Source organism: Lonchura striata, chromosome 2 (genome assembly GCF_046129695.1).
Source record: "Lonchura striata isolate bLonStr1 chromosome 2, bLonStr1.mat, whole genome shotgun sequence".
Lineage (NCBI taxonomy): Eukaryota > Metazoa > Chordata > Aves > Passeriformes > Estrildidae > Lonchura > Lonchura striata.
This window is the reverse complement of record NC_134604.1, coordinates 24,860,818-24,883,913: the sequence shown is the minus strand read 5'-3', so window position 1 is coordinate 24,883,913 and position 23,096 is coordinate 24,860,818. Positions and strand designations below refer to the sequence as shown.

The 23,096-nt window shown below is 38.1% G+C and overlaps 1 protein-coding gene across 42 annotated transcripts in view; it reads left to right on the top strand.

Annotated features, from left to right (window-relative positions):
• Window positions 1-23,096, top strand: part of ZBTB20 (zinc finger and BTB domain containing 20) — a 471,634-nt gene that overhangs the window by 10,485 nt on the left and 438,053 nt on the right. For 19 of the 42 annotated variants that reach the window (XM_021548926.3, XM_021548914.3, XM_077781224.1 and 16 more), the window contains exon 1: window positions 17,683-18,099. The exons of 12 other annotated variants lie outside the window; for them this stretch is intronic. The gene's annotated coding sequence lies outside the window, so the exon portion shown is untranslated. Of the gene's footprint in view, window positions 1-17,682; window positions 18,100-19,242; window positions 20,588-20,848; window positions 20,872-23,096 lie in introns of those variants that run through there. 11 more of the 42 variants (XM_021548946.3, XM_021548943.3, XM_021548944.3 and 8 more) reach the window with 4 other exon arrangements.

Genomic DNA, 23,096 nt, shown 5'->3' with positions numbered 1-23,096 from the left:
CCTGAGCCATCTGTGTGTGATGAGATCAGAAGTAAGGAAGTCTGTAGTTGCCAAGAGAATTTTAGCAAGCAGAACTGTACAACTACAAAGAAATCCTAAAGCATCAACAAAGCAAGCTCAGAGAAATATTCACACTTAGCTGTTTTTGACTTTTTTAATTGGAGAGTGTTCTTGTTAAATTTTAAGGGTTTGTTCTTCCTGTTGCACACCTAATTATTGATCATATTGTGAACTTTGCATGCATTATTAGGAGTCTCCAAAATGGCTAATACCATATTTTGCAAAAACAAGAAGACAGTACTGATGCATCTCCCAGTGCACATGGAGGGGTAGTCAACCCTTACATCTTGGCTGCATCCCAGTGGTTTGGCTTCCTTCCCCTCACAAACACACACACAAACATACAAGCTCAGAAGTACCCCAAACAAGAGACCCCCTGAGAATTCCCTGCCTACTTCTGATCCATGGACTTCTTGCCATGCATGGACTTCACATCAGTGAGATCGGGTATTACTTATGTCTTCCTTCTTTTACTTTGTGTAAGATGAACTTCACAAAAACAAATAAATACAAAGTATAGGCCTTTCAAATGCTCTGAGCATCAGTTTCACTCTTCTCCCTTTGAACACAACTGGGACTTGACTGGAGGTGAAATTAAGCCCACATTGAGCATTTTCAACACTTGCAGTCATAGAAGAATTTATAATCCTACAAAAGGAATTCTGAAGCTCATCAAAGGATATGAATCTTTAGCTCTCAAGAATGGTACTGATTCTGGAACAGAAGGTCCCTTGAGCTGCTTTCTTGGTTACTATGGGTTAAGTTCAACTAGGCTTCCTCCCAGTTTGTTTTATTAGAAAATGGTATTTATTTGACTGTGGTATGCTACCTAAAATTGTTATAATTTGTTTCTTTATTTCCATAAACATTTCTCTGTTTGTTTTGGAAGAGTGGTTACTTAAGGGAAAAAAAAAAAAAAACAACAAAGTAAGCTTAAAAATACATTGCTTGTCTCCCATATCAAATTTTCTCTTGTAATCAGTGTATATAATTTTCCTATAGCACCAATCTAAACAAAATAAGTCAAACAAAAGAAAAGAGAAGGAAGAGAGACATTAGAAACTATTTTCAAAATGGCATATCAGACCACACGCGCTTATGGGGTAAAATAGATTTATTATTTTGGTCAGTACAGTGGAACTTATGAGAAGTTTTCTTTTTTTATACAAAGTTAGTTCAGAGTAGATTAAAGTTTATTTCAAACTCAGCATATTTGACCTCAAGCATCATAAGAGTCATGTAGAATTGGCTCATGCTATTAAATTCCTACAGCGAACTCCATAATAATGATTAATTTATTTCATAAACTCTCTTCATAATTAATACAGGTTTCATTGTGGGCACTGCTATTCTCATATTGATTATCTCTACAATTTAGATTGGACTCGTAAAATGATGTCTTTGTTTAGTCTGATGGCCAAACATTTATTTTACTTGGATAACTCTCATCATCTGCAAACTGGACTGGGGATATTACTCTCATAGAAATTACAAATATTTAAGACCTATTCCATGCAAGAGCAGGGATAATTCTTTGGCACCTGAGGTTAATAATACTTTGGAGTTTTCTGAGGCTTCTTATCTGAACATCTGAGTTCTTTATGAACAATTAATTAAGCTTTAAGATACCCTTCTGAAATAGGAGAGCATTAGTAGCCTCCTGTACTGGATAAACTGATATTTAGAAATGACTTAGTTCAAGTCACCTGTCAAGTTTTCTACCTTCATGTTGGGTATAACCCATATTTGCTTATCACCTATCTTACCCTTCAGTTCTGAGATTTTCTCATCTGGCATGACAATTTTTGATGTGGCATAGTTCCGTTTGGCAAAATATGCATTTTAGACAATTGTAATAGCTGGATATGCTTTAGCTGCTGGAACAAATGTAGACCTTTCTTGTTGCTTGGTTTTTTTTTCAAAAATAATTTAATTTTATTTCTAAAAGTTTATCTAAACTACAGTAAAATCAGTAGTCTTCTAAGACTCTAATAATCCCTTTTTAAAAAAACCCTCAAAACGTGACTTTCACATTTCAGACTTCAGGAGAAGCAGCTTTAATTGGAAAAGCAGAAAATAGAGAATGATGGTATAGAGAAGGTAAAGAGCCACAAACCAGATTTTGCAACATTACCCTGTGCACTCCATGCAATGTTGTGCAACAGGTGAGCCCTTCTCTTGGTCAGTCTTGTGTATATAAATAATGTAAATCCACTTTATTGTAATATTAGAGGAAACCCTTCTCATATAACTGAGAGATCTCAAGGATGGGGGCAGTACATTTTGTTTAGTTCTGTTGCCCAGGTCCTGGAGGGTCCTGAGCCCCATGGGAGCTGCTGAGCTCTCCTTGTTTTGTTAACTTCAGAGGGTGCTGGGGGAAAGTTTCAGTGACTGGCAGAAGTTAATCTTTGGAAAGCCTTGGAGACAAACAGGAATTCCATTTTTTGAGTTGAATTCAGCCAACCTGCTGTTGCCAAACCTAAAAGGAGAAGGAAATGTGGATGTAAAAAGCAGCACGTATATACATATTAATGCTTCCAGTACAACATCCCCCATGCCTGAGGACAGTAAGTGCAACTGAGGACATGGTGAGGTTTACAAGAGTACCTCACATGTTGAGATGCTTTATAGTCCCCCCCTGTGAATAGCGTAGCGAAAACCATATGTGAAATATAAATATACTGGGACTTAAAAATGGAGCTGCATTCCAGCCTTTTAAATTAATTTTGTAACGTGCAGCATGTGAAGGCTTAATGTGTGTTGTATCCAATGCTAGCTGAATACTGCAGGGCTTAATAAATGCAGTGTGTACTGGAGACACCAGAGGGTCTGATGGAAGACGTGAGAGGAGGAGAAGAAGAGGGCGGAAATAGCACATTTTAGTGAACGAACAAATCCGGTTCGAACCAACTGCGTGCTTGCTTCCTTCAGTCCAAAGGCAACAATGAACTCCCGTTGTCATGCTGAGTCAGTTGGCAGTGACTCACTTTATCAGTCTCAAAATTGTCCAGCATTTCATCAGAACTGGATTACACAATGGATATTTCCTTTTCCCCCCTTTTTTTTTTCCCCAATACACTTTTAGTATTAATAGGCCCATAAATCATCCAGTGCTAACATGTTTCCTCATTAACTTCTACTTTTTTAATTATAACATTAATAATCATACAACTTCCCAAAGAGGGAAGTGTAGTAATCCCAATTTGACTCGGAATTCTCAAGGAAAAGCTTTCGTAGTTATGTGATTCTCTCAGTTAAAAATAAGTTAAAGCCTTTTGTTACCTTCCACAGGATATTGGCATAGCTAACATATGCTCACAATTGTTCAGCTAAGGTATGTGTTCTCTTTTGGGTGTGGAGGGAAAACTTGTACGTGGAAACAGCAGCCAATGTATCAAAGTTGAATTTTTCTCCCCAGCATGACTTTTTTTTGTTTTTTTCTGCAAAAGCCTATTGGAGGAAACACTCAAATGCAATATATTATCCACTGAAACAGCACACACAAATGATGTGATGTATTTTACGGGTGTATTTATCCACAATACAAAAAGACACGTTACCTAAAATGCAAAGTGTGTGATTCTGTACTTAAAATCTTCGCAGTCTCTGTAGTTTGTGAAAAAATTTAGGTCTATGAAGCTTTATATCTATCTCTGCATGTTGGTGCACTTCACTAGTTTATTTGATTTTAGCACCTATGCTGTTACACAGTTTCAATGAAAGCAATATGAATAAACTAAAAATGTGTAAAAAGTGACGCTGAGTTGGATGGACAGCAATGCATCTGTTCTAAAATCCAGCATTTTTAAGTTCAGCCATCTTGTCTGCCCTAATTTAACATCTGTATTTTCCACCTGTATGATTAAATTAATTGTGTTCTATCAAATCAATTTTTTAATCACATATTGAGGGCAAGATATGTATATTCAGTTTTTAATCTTAAAATGTTGGAGATACATGGAATATGTTCAATGATGTCTTATCCTGGGTTTAATCCCATCCGTCTGTGTTTCGACTCCATTCTGGTGGCTATGAAATGGAAAGCTTCCAAGAGTCTTTGAATAATTTTTTAATTTTGTTCTTCAGTGGTTCTAGTTCTTTGTTGTTAATTAGATCAAACCACATTTCCACTGAGGCTGTAATGGTAGTGTCATCAGCCTGTAATCTGTCAAGTCCCTCTGAAACCTCCTTCAACTGCTTTTGTAAATTTAGTACCTCTCTGTAAAGTTCCTTGCAGAGAAAAATGTGTGCTATTTTTTGATCAAAGTCCTTCTTGTTCTCAGTGCAAATTTCAAGACACTTGTTGATGCAAATGCAGAATCACGTGTTTCTGAGATGAACACTGAGTGTCTCTGGGAACCACGGGCACTTTTTCACTCAGGTTACCCTTTTTCACTGGAGTTATCCAGCCTGCTGGTAACAGCAGATTTGTCTTTAGGCTCTATAGTACAGGTTTGGAAGAGTTTGGCCATTACTTTTTCACTTAGTGTGGCTGAAATACAGCACTGAGCAGCCATATATCAGAAGCAGAAGAAATAGTTTTAAACATTCTTGTTTCAAATTTGGTTTTTTCTGTCTAACCAGATAGTAAAGACAGCTTTCTCATGCAGTTCTCATTGCTGGATATCTTTGGTAACACTGCACCACTATCTGTGATTTTCATTTTTTAATAGCATACAAAGACATACATTTCATTGTCCGTAAACTTGTGGTCATTAGGAGATAATTTGTCATGTTCAGATTGCCAACCTGCACTAATGACACTATTCAATGCTGTTACCTTTTCTTTTATTATCCTCCTGTTTCTTCTGTTGGAGATTCTTGTAGTGGACAGCTGAATTTACAAGTCTCTAAAAGAAATGTTTCAATCATTGCTATCAGTTGCTCCTTTTGTATTCCACTGAAGGCAACATCATTAAGAAAAAATAAGGTTGCATCTGTCTTGTTAAGCAGAGATTTTCTTTACAGCATAATCAACTGGTAAGCTTATTTCTGGGTCTTCAAAACACAAAGGTGTCTAATGTTTAAGAGCATCTAGGAGATTTGGAACACAGATTTAAATCATCATTGCAGCTACATTTAATAATGATAATGGCAGCATTAAAACATCTCACTTTCAGGATCATGAAACTCATCAGAGTCCTGCTTTAGTAGTTTCACTGAAAAGGACATCTCATCTTGAGGAGTCTTCAAAAATAAATCATCTGCATTTTTTGAGATGGATATGAAGTCATCCTAACTTTTTGAACAATTTTGACAATGCCTCCACTACACTGTTAAAGAATTATCTTGGGTTTTGTTACTTTGGTACATGCATACACTTGTTGCTTTTGCCAACTTCTCTTGAAGTCAAATAAATTAATATTTTTAAATGTCTTGACCATTTATCTTCAGTTTGTAATATTGGTATCTTTAATATTATCAGTAGAGCAAGAAGGCTACAGTCTGGATTTAACAGTTGGGATAGAAAACTTGTATGAGAGCGCTGGCTTTTGTTAGACTTGTTAGAGAATACTCAGATTACTTAATGGAAGTTTTTGGATACTAGAAGTATTATATGTTCATGTTCAAACTTGTTTTGTTTATTACTCTTTTTTTAGCATAATTTGAAAAATTATTCCATTGACTAGTAGCATGTCTCTCATCAGGCCCTCAAAGTGTTACTCCCCATGTAAGTGGGAAGGAAAGAGTTTATGTTTTTTGCTGTATTTTAAGAAGGGCAAAACTGCTTTACTCATGTCACTTTCCTGTTGAGTCTTAGAATGTTTAAATTTCTCATTTGCAGATAGAAAATAGAGCCTGGTTTTTCAAGCATCACTTCTTCCTATTCTTTGTTATTTTCATGTAAACATTTCTAAGTGTCAGATCCTGAATAGTCAGTACTGGATTGTTTCTGTGTCTGACATTGTAAATACAGGTAACATGACTCATGGACTCTTTGCCAAACTATATATAAGCAACTCCTGGAGCAAAATGCTATAACATCTTCCCTGGGTCTATTGTGAGGAGCTGAGCAGGCGATCTTTGGTCAAATGTATTTGTGCTTTTGAAACACCTCAAGCTTTGTCAGGGCTTTGTCTTTACGATCACATCTGTGTGAGTTTTGGTTTGGTGTTTTACATGGGAGAGCATGGGGAGTACCCCTCTAAAAGCCAGTGCAACTCAGATGCTTTCTATTGCTAAAAAAAGAAAAATATGCTATTTTACCAGTGCCATACAATTTGTGTTGGTTTTGTTCATATTTATGATATTTAGTGGTTCTCAATAGTCCATTGCCTTTTTTTGCCTCTGGGGATTTTTGTTTGTTTTTTCAATCTCTCTCACAGCTGCAAAGTAGCGTGCATCCGTGTGCCAGTAGTGTGCAAGGCTAGGCTGGGTGAGGCTTTGAACAACCTGGTCTAGTGAAAGATGTCCCTGCCCAAGGCAGGGGGTTGGAATTGGATGATCTTTAAAGTCCCTTCCAACTCAAACCATTCTATGATACTATGATTACCCTCTCTGTGCAATCTTGGCTGTAGTTCTCTCAAAATCCAGCTATCAGTTTTACAAGAAACTATTTAAACTGTTTATTGATGTTTTCTCAAAGATGGAAGTGCATATACTGCTTTAAGAGTGAGAAGGATGTATCGGGTACCACAGGAAATTCCAAGAAGCCTTCTGTGGCTTGAGAGCATGGCCACAGTGGGAGAAGTGTGTGGAGTAGTAACTGTGTGGGATGGTTGGCTCTTTATTCATCAAATCCTTCCCTGTCCCCATAGGGATGGTCTTAGGCCCAGAGCTCTGCTTAGAAATTCCCAGGATTTAATCTAATCTTGAGTGCACATGAGACAAGCGAGGACTGAAAGGCTGAGTTAGCAGGGAGTTGGAGAATTGGAGGTGCTAAGAGGAGCAGGGTAAAGGCTGCAACTCAGTCAGGGTCTTTTAGTGTACTTTTTTAATTACATGCCACAATCCACTGCATGCACAATCCCAGATGTGTGCAGATTTCCATGATAAGCCTAAAGACTGCTGTAGGAAATACTTTTTTTAGCCCAAGTAGTATTGCCTAGGAATGTTTTTTGAGCAGGTTTTCAGTTCAAAGTTAAACCTGTGATGTTAGTGGTGATTATGGCTGCTCCTAAAACACTCGAGTAACTTTTGGCCATTTCATTGTGACAATTGAGTAATTCATGGTACAATGTTTCCCTCCAGCTTGCCTTTGCCACAGTTTTCAATCCTCTCCCTAGTCTTGAATCTACACTTCTTTTTAGCAGTTAGAAAACAAACTTGAAACATCTTCTTTTACTCTAGAAGGAATTTTTTTTTTTTTTTTTTTTACTCCTTGAGGAGACTGAGATAACTTTATGCACTTTTCCCTTATTTTATTCCCCATTTTGCCTGTCTTGTTCCTTGATGGCTTTCCTTCTTCGATCAATTCCACCAATTTTAATTGGAATTTTTTTTCCTGTCTTCTCTTGTGATAAAAAGATATTTTCAAGTAATCTCCTTCTTTAGGCCCAGTGGTAAAAGGGCTGTCTTTGGGAATTTGGACATCTATTTTCCATTAAAATGAATGGAATGAAGTGTTAGTGTCTGGCAGGGATTTGAACACCTTTGAGCTATTGTGAAGCAAGTATTCTCATTCCTCTGAAAGTGAACTGTTGTAGAAAGGGATGGATAATGTTAAGCTTTGAGACCTGTGGATGCTGTAGAAACATGAATGTGGATAGAACCTGTAAGATTTTTGGTCTTTATTTGTCTTGCACATAACTTTTCTTAGAGGAGTAGCCTGTAGTTATCCCAAAGAACTTCAAGCATCATTAAGTACCTAACACTAAAAAATCTATATCAATTGTTATATCTTGTCTGCTCCAGAAAATGTAGTTTATCACTTATCCTCATATTTTGAAGCAGGGGTCAGATTGAGTTGACTTTTAGCAGTATGCATGTGGTTTTGTTCCCTGGTGGTTGACTTTTTGTGCTCCAAAATTATAGCTTTAATTTAGGATGTAGAAAGCTTGTACCCTGCCTGACTGTGAGATTGTAATTAAAGATTGCATTAGATGTGAGCTGACACTTGTTTGTTCCAGTCAGTCTCCTAATACAAGAATTCTTGGATGTGTCAAGCAGTGTTGACTCTGAAGACAATTGTCAGTAATTTCAATGTAGAAACTATTTACTGTTTTACTGTTTTGTTTTTTTGGGGGAGGGTTTTGGGTTTTTTTTTGTTTGTTGGTTGTTTTTTTTTGTTTGGTTTTTTTGTTTGGTTTTTTGTTGTTTTTTTTTTTGAGAAAAGAGATAATAATGTTAGATAGACCTTCAGCATTGTCACATTTTGATACTTGGAGCCCAGTGTACTGTTTATGTTGAAACAGCAATAGGGGAGAGTAATGCCCCATAAATTCTCTTCATTATAACTATTTTTCTCATACCTGTTCTAAAGATGCTTACATGAGCTGCACATGGTGCCTAAACAGGCAGACTCAGCTCTCATGACTGAGAATAGCTGTGCTGCACCATTAACAACTTGCTCACAGTTTGCCCCCATAATCCCATATCTGGGAATCCCCAATGAATTTTTATGGTACATTGCAGCTTTACTCTGGGAATCCCTAGGAATTTCAGGCTGAAACTCATTTGCTTACTCAGTTGGATGGATGTGTGATGTATGGCTCGATATTTATGTGGGATTTTTTCAGACATGATTTTCTTCCCTTGCTTGGTGCCTGGCCCTCAAACGGTTTCCTGAAGCTGGTGAGAATTCCATGTAGCTGTAGTGGTAGTACCTTTGTTTCTGAAACAGAAGGCTTAAAGGTATACTGGCATTTATGGTTCTAACATCTGTGATATTATCACAGTGTGTTAAAAACAAATGTCGATGCATTGTGAGACTACAACAGAGACTACTTAAAGTCGTATTTGTATCCTGATTCTTACCAATATTTTGTTGGCTTCAGGACAACTCAACAAATGGAACAGTAGGACAGCAAAGTACCAGTTAATATAAAGTTATCTTTATTCCAACTTCTGTTTATTTTGCCGAATTTTTTTTGTTGCATATCATCAAATGGTTTCACAATATGACCTCTGACTTTGAAACAAAACAAATTAAGTGTTAGTTAGTTCTGATTAGTGCAATGTTAACACTGATTCTTTATTTACTCAAAAATCAGGAAATTAATGTTCCTCTGACAAACTTAATTATGTCTAATTGCACAGATATTACAAAGGGGATCTCTCATTATATAATCATAGATAATCCTGGTAGCAATAAAAAATCTTACAGTCCTAGCTAATATTTGCAAAGAAAGTTACAGAAAAGGAGCCCTTTGACCATAAAATAGTATCTGACTTGGGCTTGTTAAAAAACCTGACTGAAGAGTGGCATTGAAGTTGGTACACTTTGTTTCTATTATATCATTTTGAAAATATTATGTCACCTTGTTCTGTAGGTTCTAGTTCTGTAATGAAAGGCCCTTTTGTTCAATCACAGGCAAAGTAAAAGTGTTGTTTGTCTGTTGGATACCAAAGCTCATTTCTGTCAGACTTACAGCACCACTAACCTTGCTAGATCTTCCTATTTTTGACAGGTTTGATTGAGAGAAAGGTTCTTATCTCTGTTCTTGTGTAAAATAAGACTTGAGGCTTAATTTTCAGTTATTACAATTTTTTGCTTTTAATTTCTTTGGCTTTAAATAATAAACTCTCTCATCTATTTCTTTCAAAATGAACTTCAATTAATACTTCAGGAAAAGAAATGCACCTCTAAACGTGTCCTTTAAAATAGCTGAGCAAACTGTGTTCACTTTATCAAAAAATATTCTCCTTTAGGCTAAAACTAAAGGACTAATTTGACCCAATCTAGTTTTTCTAATAGAGCTTAGCTTACATAAAGGAAAAAAAAAAAAAAAAAAAAAAAAAAAAGGAAAAAGAAAAAGAAGACCAGGACATTCCTTTTCTTTATTACATCTAGTGCATCTTGGTTCTTTATTCTTCAGAAAACTCTGATTAAATGTTTTAAAGCTCACAAATCCTGCCCATATACACACAGAAATAATCCTGAGGTGGTCTACACATAATCAAGGTTTGTGAACATGAGACTTTTTTACCTATAGTTGGTGGCACTGCTTTTAGTAAAAAGGTTACATCTTACTAATGTTTCCTGTGTGTTTGATACAGAACTCAGCAGTTTTCTGTTGGAGTGGGCTTCTGAAGCTATCAAAGATAAACCTTTGCTTGATGTTTTATTCATTTTCATTGCTTTACTGAATGGCCTCACAATATTTAGTTAGCCCTGAAACAGAATCACTTTTCTGTGCTCACAGGTCAGAGCCACGTGGCCTAAAGGCCCCTAAGTCCCTGGACTTTATGTTTTCTGTTAGCTGGCAGTGGGATTTTAGGGGTGCATATCCAGAAACACTAAGCACAGGGACTTAGCAGGAATATGGGCCAGCTGACAGTAGGTGCCACAGTGAAATTTTGGGCTGAACTGCTTCAAAGTGAGAAACAAACCAAAGAGGTTTGAGTGAAAGTCCAGACTTTTCAGTAACTTACAACTTCAGTTTGCCTGGTAAAAGCATGGTTTTACCTTTGCCTATAATACATGGAGGAAAAGCTTATAGAGAAACTTTCTCACTGTATGACTGTATTTGAGGAAAATAATCCTACATCCATTGAAATGATGCCATGGTGAAGTCCTGTTCATATTAGATGAATAATGCCACTTAGTGTTGCTTCTTTCAAATATTGCAGCATTATTGTACATACTATTTTTTTTTGGTCATACATCCTTAGCTTTAAAATACATAGAGAGATTTCTAATTTTAATAATTGCATAAAAAAAGCTTTAAAAATGCTACTGATCATAACTGAGATTTTTTTTAAAAAAATACTGGCTTTTAAGACAATCACATAACTTTTAGAGCCTACTGAAGAGTTTTTGGATGTTTGAAATTTCAACACTTTTTATCTATTTTTTCTGAAGAGAAGTTTTTGTCCACTTCATATAGTCAATAAATGTTCAAGTATGATATTTCTATCTTCATATATCTGATACACTTATATTACATTTTTGTTTTTATTTTTCTAGAACTGGCTATTCATTTGGGGGGCAGTATTCTCAGATGTGATATTCTGAACTAGGAGATAATTACCTCTTGAATGAGTAGCATCTTTGAAAATGCTGACATAAATATTTTCCAGGTAGAATGGATTCACACTGATAGGCTTACGAATCTATTCAGTTTCACCCACAGGTAAAATAACATCTTCCAAAATACTGCTAGTAATGTGTCTCTCTTTATTTCCTCCATCTAGATGAGATCTTCATTCATGATAAACTTAGTGCATCTCAACTGCCACGACAATCACTAGGGTTGCAGAAGTTTGTGTTGGTTTGTTGGCAGTTTTCGCCCTACTACTTAGACAAGGTAAAAGTAGACATTCTAGCCACCTTGAGCTTCAGAATTTTCGCTTCTGAAATCCTTATGACAGCATTCAATAGTCTGCATGCTCCTTAACTTTCTGTGGCAAAACCAGAAATCTTTTCTGGTTATTTTGATTATCTGGGAGAAGAGAATGATGAATGTGCATCCTGATTTGTTTGTTACCAAAGCTCCTTTCATGTGATAAATCTACTTTTCACTATTTGTTGTTCAGTATGGGATGGATTCAGTGTGGATTTTAATAAATAATTAATCGAATTTGTAAGTCCTTAAATGTTGGCTGAACTGCAACATGTCTCTCTAATGGAATCAGAGGTAACCTTTGGGAACCCTGTAGTTATATAACAGAGGGTGCATCCCCTACAATGCAGTGGGCTATGTAACAAGATCTGACTTCATTGTGACTCCCCAGCTTGCATGAGGGCCTGGCATGTTAGCTCAACAGCTAAATTGGTCACTAATGGCCTGCCCATGCAAATAAAGGTAATTTCCCAGCACCCTGTAAGTGGAGAGGATGAACATATGTGTATAGCCAAGGCTACACATTACTGCACCTTGCTAGGAGTTAAATAATTGCATCACAATCTACACATCCAGGACAGACAGCTAATAACACATGGACATCCCAAGTTTGTGTGCATGTATGTCTAAAGGCTTTTTGTATGGTTTTGGTTTTTGAATTGGAAAGTGATATGTTGGTATGATACTATCTTCTGGAGTTGATGAGGACTCTCAGTCCCTGTAGGTGGTGATTGATGTACACCAGTGTTGATGAATATAAAAGCAAGGGATTGGCCTTGCTGGGACAAAAATTGTTACATTGTGAGATATCGCTCTCACAATATACTGATGTAGCAGTAACATTTGCCCAACACAGTATTAGAGAAATGTATGACATGGGATCATTATGCAACAGAAACACCATTTTGCAGCCTTAATGCATGTGGCCTAGGGGAACAGACATTATGCAAAGTGTTCCTCCACTGAAGTACAGGTAGTACATCACAAAGGAAAGTGGGTATTTGGTACACACTACTTGCACACATATTTACACAAATCTAAACTGTTGGAGACGTGTCAGTTTTGCATCTGGTTTATTATTCAGGACATTCTGAGATTGAAAAAAAAAAGAAAAAAAAACAATAGAAAAGCCAGTTCTGGTTCAGTAAGTGCATCCCAGTCTTGTCAATCAGCTGGGCTGTCTGAGAGACTGATCCATAGAGGCAACATAGCCTGAACTTCTGATCAGGAAGGGCTAACATCCCAGTTTCACTTTCTGTTCTCAACAGGGTGATTAACTTTTTCCATTTATTTTTTTGCTATCTGTAAAATGAGAATGACAGTAGTTTTGTTGCCAAAAGAAGTTGTGATATTTGATTTATGATTACATGCACCTGAAATATGGTATGATGGATCAAAGTTGCTATATTAAAGTATTACTTATTTGGAGGTCTGGCAGTAAGTAGTGACTGCTGAGATGGGAGAACAATTGACATTCTTTGAATATTGAAAGGTGCCAGAAGTGCACTGTATTTCCCCTTTCCTTTCCTCAGCATCATCACCAGTAAATCTGCAGGAATAAAGAGCTTTGTGTGGTCCTTCTATGTTTTTCGTTGGCCCCTGCTGATGTAAATCAAACATACTGTCCTCCTGTTATCTTCAGGTTTAAAAAAACTATTTTTAATCACTTCATACAGGTATCTAATTTGAATCAGCCTGCCACACTGCAGGACTCTTGAGCTTTTTTAATTGGCATCTCTCTCATTACATTTGCACAAAGTTGCAGAGACACTGCAGGACACCAGTAGAGACATGTGAATCACCAGTCCTGTTGGGCTGGCAACAAGGTGGTGTGATACACCAGGGGAGTCTCAGAGACCCATGGACATGGTTAAGGGGACGGAGTGGAAGCAATCAAGTTCAGACATGTTGCTTTGACTCCTTCTAGATCCTGCCTATACCATCTGAAACAGAGCTGTCATGGAAGGTTGCCTGGGATTTTTAACAGCAATATGGTGTTAAACCAGCCTGGTTTCTAAGAACAGTTCTTGGGATTCTGGTAATGCAGAGCTCCCTGAAGGTTTTAATGGAAATGTCACATGGCAAAAATGTGAAGTACATCAAAACCAGTGTTTTAACCCATCACAGGGATAGGCAAGGTACCCAACCAGTTCATGGAGTCAGTCTTACTTAAATTTCTTCAGCACTTGAAAATCAACCCTTAGGTATCTGCTAAGAAGCTTTTTTTTTTTTTTTCTGAAGGAAGTACCTCTTATCCTCAGACATGTTTACATGATGCTGTGACTCCCTTTCCAGTTTTGGCTGCCAACAAGATATGTCTAAACTTAGCATGTTGGTGCGCCTGGAGACATAAAATGGAAAGACTAGAGCAGTCTAGAATATGTTATTTGGCACTGAAGTACATTCCTTCCTTCTCAAACCATCATCCATAATCTTGTCATTTGCAACAGAGTCTTTCACACTTCTGGTGGGCACTTTGGTTTTCCCTATCTTCCTCTTACTACTGAAAATCAGGGCTCTGTAGCTCTCTGGCAGAACTGGAGATGGGTGCTCCAGCTGCACCAAACACGCCACTCTTTCATGTGCCTTTATGGTGCTAGTATTTTGTTCATTCTTTTGGAGGCTTTGCTAGAGGGGTTCGTCTCTTTTGCCTCCCTAATGACATTGCTAGAAACTAACTCTGGACTGAGAAGACAAGTTTGCAGAAAAAGAAAAGCAGGAGTATCATTTACCAGGTAGACCAGCATTGCTTGTTCTTGCATTCAGGATGGATAATGCAGCATTTTACTAAGCCAGCCAGGAGCCCTCTGTTCCAGCCTCTTTCTGTTGGGGTGACACCATGTATGGCCTAACCAAAATTTGGTGTCTGTGCCATGGGAGATGTACGATCCTGGCCCATGCCAAGGGCTTGCTTGCCTGTTTGCTGCATGGCCAGGCCGTGTGACTGCCATGCAGGCCCTCACAGTCCCACAGCAGGTCTGTATCCAGTCCTGTGACCAAGCTGAAAGCTGCCAGCAGCAACAAGTCCTTCTTCCTCTTCTTGCAAGTGATCCAAATGCATAGCCATTGACCTCCTCAGGTAATGGAGAGGAGGAATTGCAGGCCCACAGGAGTGTGGTGTGGTGGTGAACAAGCTTTCATTGAGCATTTTGAGGCAAGCAAAAGGGAAGTTTTATGTTGGCAAAACATTAAATCAGGATTCTCCATTCAAATTGCACTACTCAGGATTTTTTAAAATGTTTTAGATGGACTAAATGATTAATAAGACAACCCAGAATTGAGCCATTGGTGGTTAGGATCTAAGTCTAAGAAAGACTTTCAGGCAAGGAACCAGTAGTGCAAATCACATCTTGTGGGTTTTTTCATTCAGGTCAAACATATATTTAGATTTTATTAAGATTATGGTTAATTTGATTAATTTCTGATTGAAGGCCAAAACTAGCTTAAGTTGGAATCTACTCCATATTTGCTTTCCAACAATCTTGAGGTTTGAAAGTGTTTGGTTTAGTTCTATAGTTCTGTGAGTACACAAACCCCATGTGACTTTGGAAGGGGTGGCTTTGGGTTGCAGTTTGGGTCTAAGCATTGTTCTAAGTGAGTGGAACTGGGCTCAGTTCTAGTGTTCTTACTGAGATTCAGAATTCCTCAAAACATGAGGAAGTTTGGCCTGTTACCCTGGTTCAGATGCATATATGACATCTCTAGAAAGTTAGAGAAAAGTTAAGGACCTAGGTGCCTTCCAACTTCCAGGTTTTGGATCTGGATCAAATGCAAATCTGAACAGTTTTCAAACTTTAGAGTTTCTGACTCAGTACACAATTTCCAATCCAAATGACTTAAATATGAAGGATTCAAGTCTGTTTTTTTATGCACAGTTGGTACATTTTAAATATTTCTTCAGATATGTATAAGATTGGTAGGACAAAAGAAATAATGTTAGTTTGGGGTCAAATATTCCAGGCTGCTAAGAACTTCTCACATCTGATATCTTCATTTTGGTGTAGACCTGGTTTTTAAACGTTAAATTTCAGAGACTATTCCTATTATTTTAACTGAATATAAGGACATGAAAACTTGTGATTTTCATCAGCTTGCTTTGATACAAGTGCTATTGACAAAGTATTTATTTTTTTTCCCCCCATAATATTTGCCATCATAAAACTCTGAGAGATACCAGGCCGAGATGGGAAGACTCTTCACATATTTACAGTACCATTTACTCATGGAGCTACAGCTGAGTCTGTTTTACAGATGGAAAAACTGAGGCAATGACCGCTCAATTGGTACTTACACAGCCAGATCGAGTTACCACAGTTAGAAGAAAAGTCTACAAATGCCCCTTCTGCTTTCCTGACCTTACGTACCCTTCAATAAGGTGATTATGTTCATAAAGTCCAGAGAAGAAAATATGCAATATGACTAAATTTTTGTAATATATATTTAGAGGAACTTGGAGAGCTGCCTCTACATATGCCAGGTGTGTATGTAGCTAAATATTACACAAGGAGTTAACTTAAGTCATCTATTAGAGCTTTTTACTCTTCATATTTTACCCTAAGGTAAGAGAGGCTGTGTTTTGATGAAAAAACTAATGAAAATTAACCTTTTGAAATATATTACTTAAATTTTCTGTATTTACTGTACATCTGGATAAAACCAGAATGTTTATAAGTGAAATACAAAAATGTGTACCAGTGAACAAAGCTAATCAAATTCACCAGTCACCAGGCCGGTTAATATTATAAAGACTCTGTGAATCATGAATATCCAGCCAGCCTGAGGGTACAAATCCATGAATCTAGGGAGTTTACCTGTCTCTTTTAGTCAGCAGGCTATCCCTTTTCCATCACTACAATTTAGGCATATATTGGCTAATAATAAATGTGATAATAAAAATGTATTTTGGGAAGCAGGATGTTGTAATAGAGCTTTAGATCAAAAGTGAGATTAATTTTACTTAATTTAGCCAACTACGAGCTAGCTGCTTAGCCTAATCTAGTTGTGTAGGCTCCCTCTTTAGTGGGGAGACAGAGAAAGCTGGGAGGAATTGCATTTGGGAGGTGCCTGTCTCTCCACTGACAATAGAGGGAGCCTACACAACTGGCTTAGACAGGATACTTAACTTTTAGGTGGGTATGAGTTACTCCAGGAAAAGTCTGTTTTGCTTCAGGAGATGCGAGTTCTCATCTGTTTTTCTACTGATTTACAACATAACCTTGGCAATATCACTTAATTTTTTTTTGGACTTAGTATCTCCATCTAAAAAACACCCTATGGATAAAGCTCTTGAAGAACCTTTGCCAAGGATGAAACACAGGTGCAAAATGTTTTTTCCCTGGTCTTCCTACTTTGACATGTCTGTAGTCGTCATTAAAATAAATAGAATTTTTGTGACAGCATAAGTTTACACGTGATGAGAAGCAGAGCTGAGTGAAAATTATTTTAGAAGCAGCATACATCTTCTTCAGATGTGACAGAATATTGTAAAAACAAAAATATAGTAACTGGTTACAGGTATTGTTTCTCCTATCTTTGCTTCTCCTTCTCACCTTCTGCCACCCGTCCATCCCCTCACCTCCCCCTAGCAAAAATATATAGGGAGTGGGGAGAACATTCTTCAGATCAGACCTGTATTTTAAATAACCTTGGCCTGTTTGCAACTGGGAAAATGTTTTTTTTACTTGAGAGATTTATTTCTGTCCTTGTAACACCATGTACTATATGCATTGCACCTGTTCAGACATAAGCACAGCACATTATTATAGCTGTAGGGGCAGAAGCTTCCCAATATATATTTTTTGAAAGGAGGGAATGCTGGGGAGAATAGCCCTCTTTTTTCAATTGTTTACCGAGCAGTCTCTTAGGAAGACTTCTTCCTCATCAAGATCAATTTTCCCTGCTCCCCTATTGTCTGGGGAAACCTATCTCCAGGAGCGTCTTTCTTGAAAGATCTCATGACTTTAAAATCATCAGTGGGCTTTGTGTAGTCTGCCTGTCAAAAGAGATATGTTTACACCTTCCCTGCATGTGTTAGAGCTATAAGGTTACGGAGCAGAATGGCTGATACGTTTCGGCGCTCCATGCTAATACGCACAAAAAAATGTATTTATGATAATCATATGGACTGTCTGAAACAATGCATTCCAACATCCTGTAACATAAATAAGAAAGGTGGAGCCAGCCGGCAGCCAAGTGTTTATTTGCCAGCGATCCTGCTCAGCGCGGCGTACCTCGGCTCCGCCGGCTCAGGCTGGCAGCATTGAACCTGTTGCTGCATTGGGCGAGTTGTGTTTTGCGAGCCGGGGAAGGAGGGTTGTCTGCTGTCTGGGAGGAGGGCTTTGTCTGTGTGCGCCTTTCTCTCTCTCCTCTCGCTCTCCCCGGCTCTCGCACTCTCGCTCGCTCTCGCTCGCTCTCTCTCGCTCGCTCTCCCTTTCCCGTCTCTGTGGTTTGGAAGGTAGGTTGCAGTGTGTGTATATACACAACATCAAGAGCAGGAAAATGGACTCATTAGGGAGGCAGGCAGTCATTACCACTCACACTGTACTTCCAGGGAGACAGCGACTATGAGGAGACAAACTGAGGACTGGGGAACAAGGTAGGCCAGTCAACTTTTATAAAACATAAAAGAATAAAGCCTCTACTCTCCTTAAATCACCACCAGTTCTTTATTCCCCCCCCCGCCCCCCCTCGATTTTTAATTTAGAGATGTAAGTTTGCCAGACCTATTTGCTAGCTTAAAATTCGGATCATCTATAGAAGGCCTTACCCTCTACAAATGTCCCCCCCCCCCCCCCCGACTTATTTAAGGGTGTGCCCCCTTATGATTCACTTTAATTACTTTTTTTTTTTAATCATGAAGGAAACAAATACGTTTGTTTTCCAACACTAGTTCCAAGTAAATCAATATCTTTCACTCTTTTAAAACAGCTCTCTCCGTATGTTTGTGGGTCTCTCTGCTTTTTCTTTTCTGTTTATGCAATTCCATCTGTCCGTCCATATATCATGTTTTCCTTATTTACTGCTAAATGGGGGTTTATTAGTATTTGCCAATGACTTTTAACTGTAATGCCGGTGACCAGGGTTAACGGTGACTCTCGTTCTTTGTTTTCTATATATATGCACACTGTAAGTTTAAAGTCCATGCTTGGCATACAGTAAATAAAAGCAAAAAAAAGAGAAAGCAGGTTCCACTCTTCCTGACAGGATTTTTATTCAGAGATTTTGCTGTTTATTTGTTTTGGTTTGGGGGCAGTGTGGGTTAATTTTGGTTATTGTACATGTACTTTTTCCTCCTGGATATTTTTAACATCTATTTTTTATTATTAGTGTTTTTGCAGTTTCCTTTGCTAGGAAGAAAGGAGACATATATTCTAACTTTTATGTTGCTGATCTAATGTAACATTATGGAGGCATCACTGGGTTAATAAGAATTCAAACTTTCTAAGAGGGAGTTTGTATCCTTGGCTGCCCCCCACCCTCCCACTTTATGCATGGTTATGCTTGTGTTTCCGTGTGTACTGACCGGGAAGGGAGGGGGGAAGGGAATAGATATTTTTTACAGTGGTGGCAAATTATGAAATCTATTGAGCCATTTTGTCCAGAAATAGTAACTATTTATTTACCATTTTTCATTCTACAAATATGCTGCTTATTTGTATTTTCAAACATCTAAGCTTTTCTCTGAATTGATTTTTTTTACTTCCTTTTTTTTTTTTTTTTTTTTTTTTTTTTTTTTTTTTCTGGGGAGGGATTTGTGATGCATTTCATAGCCCATTTAGCACTGTCGAGTTTTTGGAGTCCAGATTTATCATGGGTTCTAAAGGCTGCTTAAACTGATCCATTTGAAATGGTCTTTTCATCTGAGCTCTTGTCATTTCTGTTGGAGAGTAAAACTGCTACTCTGCTGGTAACAAAAAAGAGAAATAAAAAAGAAAAAAGAGACGGGATAGTGGAAGTTTGTTACATAAAGTGCTCTGGAGAATCCTAAGTAATTATATAAAATGGACGCTGATCACTGGAGATCTCTGAGCAGTAACAATCACCTTTTTAAATAGAAAATTATTTATTTAATAGCAAGAGGCGGACTTCTTAAAAACATGCATTAGGCCTTCCTTTTAGCACAAAGAAGTCCATAATGCAATATTCCTAACCCACCTGAGACTGCCTAGGAGATTCTCCAAAACCTTCAAATCCTTTGAAATGTTTCTTAAAAATCCATTATTTTGCAACCAGAAAGAACTTTTGCTGCCAACAGGTTTTTTTGCTGTTGTTTGGTGTTTTTTTTTAGCTGTCCTTTAACGTACGAGTCCCCATTTCTACAGAAGTGCCTCCTCGCTGAACAAACTAAGTTAATTGAAATCCAAAGCAGGAGATCTATTCACTGGCACTTTAACTACAGAAACTACTTGCTCCATTTTATTAGCAGCTTTTCCAGAACATGAGTGAAACTTTTCAAGGTTTTATGTATCAGTGTGCCAAAATCTGGTGGCTCGTCTCTTAGCTAGGGAGTAACATTTATTGTTTATTAATTTTTTCCTCATAATTTTTATTCAAACTTCTAAATTATTATTTTGTTGATAGACTTAAAATGTGTTTGTTGCTCTAAATGACCTGTTAACTGTAGCAAGATATTTCCTCCTCTCTTAAAGTTTGAATCTCAGGCTTTGAAACTCAGATTGGTTGTAGAGGGGGTGCTGAAGTTATGCCAAAAAAAATGTAGGGGTCTTAAAGGTGGATTTGCTGATGCCTGTAGATGTTGTCAGCCTGGAGTGAGGCAGTAGGAGTGTTTGCAGCCATTCTGCTCGTGGTGGGATGGGTGAGGGGTTTTCAGGCACCTGTCATTTTCTCCTGCACCAGTGCAGGTGTATGTTCCTCAACAGCCCAGGTTTTGTGTAGGAGAGCACACGGACCTGTCCTCAGGTCCTTGTGCATGTAGTTTTAGCAGAAGCCCAGGCTCATGTGAACATTTTTGAAAAACTTTAAAAATTACTACAAGATACCTCTTGATTTTATGAAAACTCCAGGCAAGAAGAATTCAAGCAGAGAAAGAGAGTCACAGGAGCGGAAACATTTTTCATTATCTGGTAAGATTTCTTTCTAATAGTAAAACCTTTTTCACTAGGAGGATGTAATTTTCCTTCAGCCCCAAATATATTCTATCAAAAAAAAAAAAAAAGAGAAGCCAAACCAAACAAAAACAAACAAACAAAAAACCCAAACAAAACAAATCTTAGCTCTTTCAATAGCACAAAGTCCGTTTGCAATCTGGATAGAGCAGCAAAGGGTAAAGTATGCCTGAGTAAACTTAAATCCAGCATATGGTGATGTAGCTGGAGCCCGGGGAATGCCAGAGCCGTGTGCCAGGGAGGTAGGGCCAGGTTTGCTGGCGCGGGGTGCTTGGGGTGCCCTGCCCGCAGCCTGGGCAGCTGTGCGGGGCAGGGCTGGCGCTGCCCCTTGGGTCACACCGCGCTTTATTTTAGTGTTGGAGCAGACAGTTATCTAACACACCCACATGAGGAAGTGCTCTGGAGCAGTTATTTCATGCCTTGCCATGCCCTGTAGCTAGAGCAATTTTGGGCTGAATGGCGTGTGTATGTGCCGCTCTCACTCCTGGGAGACAAGAGGCAGTGCTGTTGGGGGTTTTTGTGTGTAGGTTTTTGTGCTAGGATTTTGTTGTTTTGTTGGTTTGTTTGTTGTTTTTTTTTTTTTTAACAGGACCAAAAATGGGATATAAGACAGTTAAATCCAAATGCCAAACAAATACCAAGTCAAAGTATTTTTAATGGTGGAGGATGTTGTTTTTCTCTTAAAGGGGGAAAAAATATCTATCTTGTTTATTTTGATAAAGACAGTTGTAGCAATTTCCTGAGTTGAATATATCATTATTATAAATATTACTCACAGTTTTCCTATTTTCACATTTTCTTCATAGGCCCAGCTTACTCATAAGGGAAAACAGCTGCAGAATATTAAAAAAATTGTAATATTATTTATATAAAACTTTGATGTAAATAGGGAATAGTGTCCCCTGCTAGAGAATTCTGTGGGATGGCTTACAAATCCCATACAAGAGAGATTACAGTCTTAGATAAATTGTTACTTAAATCGTTTCAAGAAAACCTTGCTCATTTTGCCAACCGTATGATATTTTAAGCAGAATAATTTGAATAGAAGTTCTGTTTAGAAATTGATGGCATGCTGTGGCCTTATAGATTTCAGTTGGTTTCACTCCAGTGTGTTTTTATAGGACTTCTTTAAACTGCGATCTGTATGGTAAAGAGCTTCTGCTGAAAGAGATTCATAAATGTTAATGGGAATTTAAAGACTGAAATTTAACTTCAAGTTACTTACATTTTTTTTAGCAAAACTTTTAGAAAATCCAAATCCTTTATAAAAGTATTTTTTTTTTTTAACTGAAACAATGCACTGAAAATAGTTACTGTTAAAGAGTAACTTTTTCCCTCTCAAGAGTCTGACATTCACACTGTGGTGCAGAGGGAAAATGATGGCAAATCAGTGAAACGGACTTCACTGTTCTTGTTAGCTTGGTCCAAGAAAATTTTACAAAGTAAACAAACAGTATCAACTGTGAAAAATAACTTGGCTTTTTAATAATTTATCAATGCCAGTTTTCTCTTGGTGAAAAGTAGTGTTTGAACATACACCAAATTTTGAGATGTTTATGTAAGATCTGTAGCATTTTAACTTGAAGAGATTTTCACAGATGTATCGAACTTTCAGTGAGGAGTAAATAAAGGCAAAGGCTTTTGTCCAGGTGCTTTTTTCTTTTGATAGTGCTGACTATATTCTCAGTTAGTATTTATTATAAAAGTTAATGTTTAGTTTTAACGGCATGGATCCAATTCTCCAGAGCATTTCAGAATGACTACTGCTTATGTCTTTCTTGTTTTCTTACATTTCTGTACTTAATCCTCCAGCACCATCATGTGCTATGACGGCATTTTGACTGCCCAGCACTGGCAGGAGTTCCATTTGCAGATGGGCCTTGTAAAATGGTCACCAGAGGCACAGGGCCATGTGCCACCTCCTCTTCCATAGCTGCTGGTGCAGCCAGGGCTGCCGGTGCCGTGGGACAGGTTCCTACACATCCCTGAGGTTTGCAAGGGGAAAGAAGTTCAGCTTTTACCATGTGCAGGGAAGAGTGTATCTTGAAGTAGATAGAATACAGGAATGGGGAATTAGGCTAATGGGATAAAGCTGTCTTTAAAGAAAAAACCCATAGTTCTTCTCACAGCTGGCTGTTGGCTTTGGTGAAATGAGCAGGTAGGGTCCCAGGTTGTTTGAGGGGGCAGATGTTCACCTCCCAGAGAAGCGAGCTGCTGGCTGAGTTTGCACTAGGTGGCACTATGGGAGGAAAGGCCATGGACTAGTCCAGAACAAAGGCTGAAATCCTTTCATGCCAAGAATGGCCTCATCCCATCAATGACAACCTGCTCTGCCAGCCTCATGGAGGACGGATTTTCAGCTTGTGCTGTACTTGCTGTTCTCAGGCACTGCTGCTCAAGATCTTTGATGGCAGACAGGGACTCTAACACAAACTAGTCCTACCTAATCAAACCCTGGCAGTCTGTA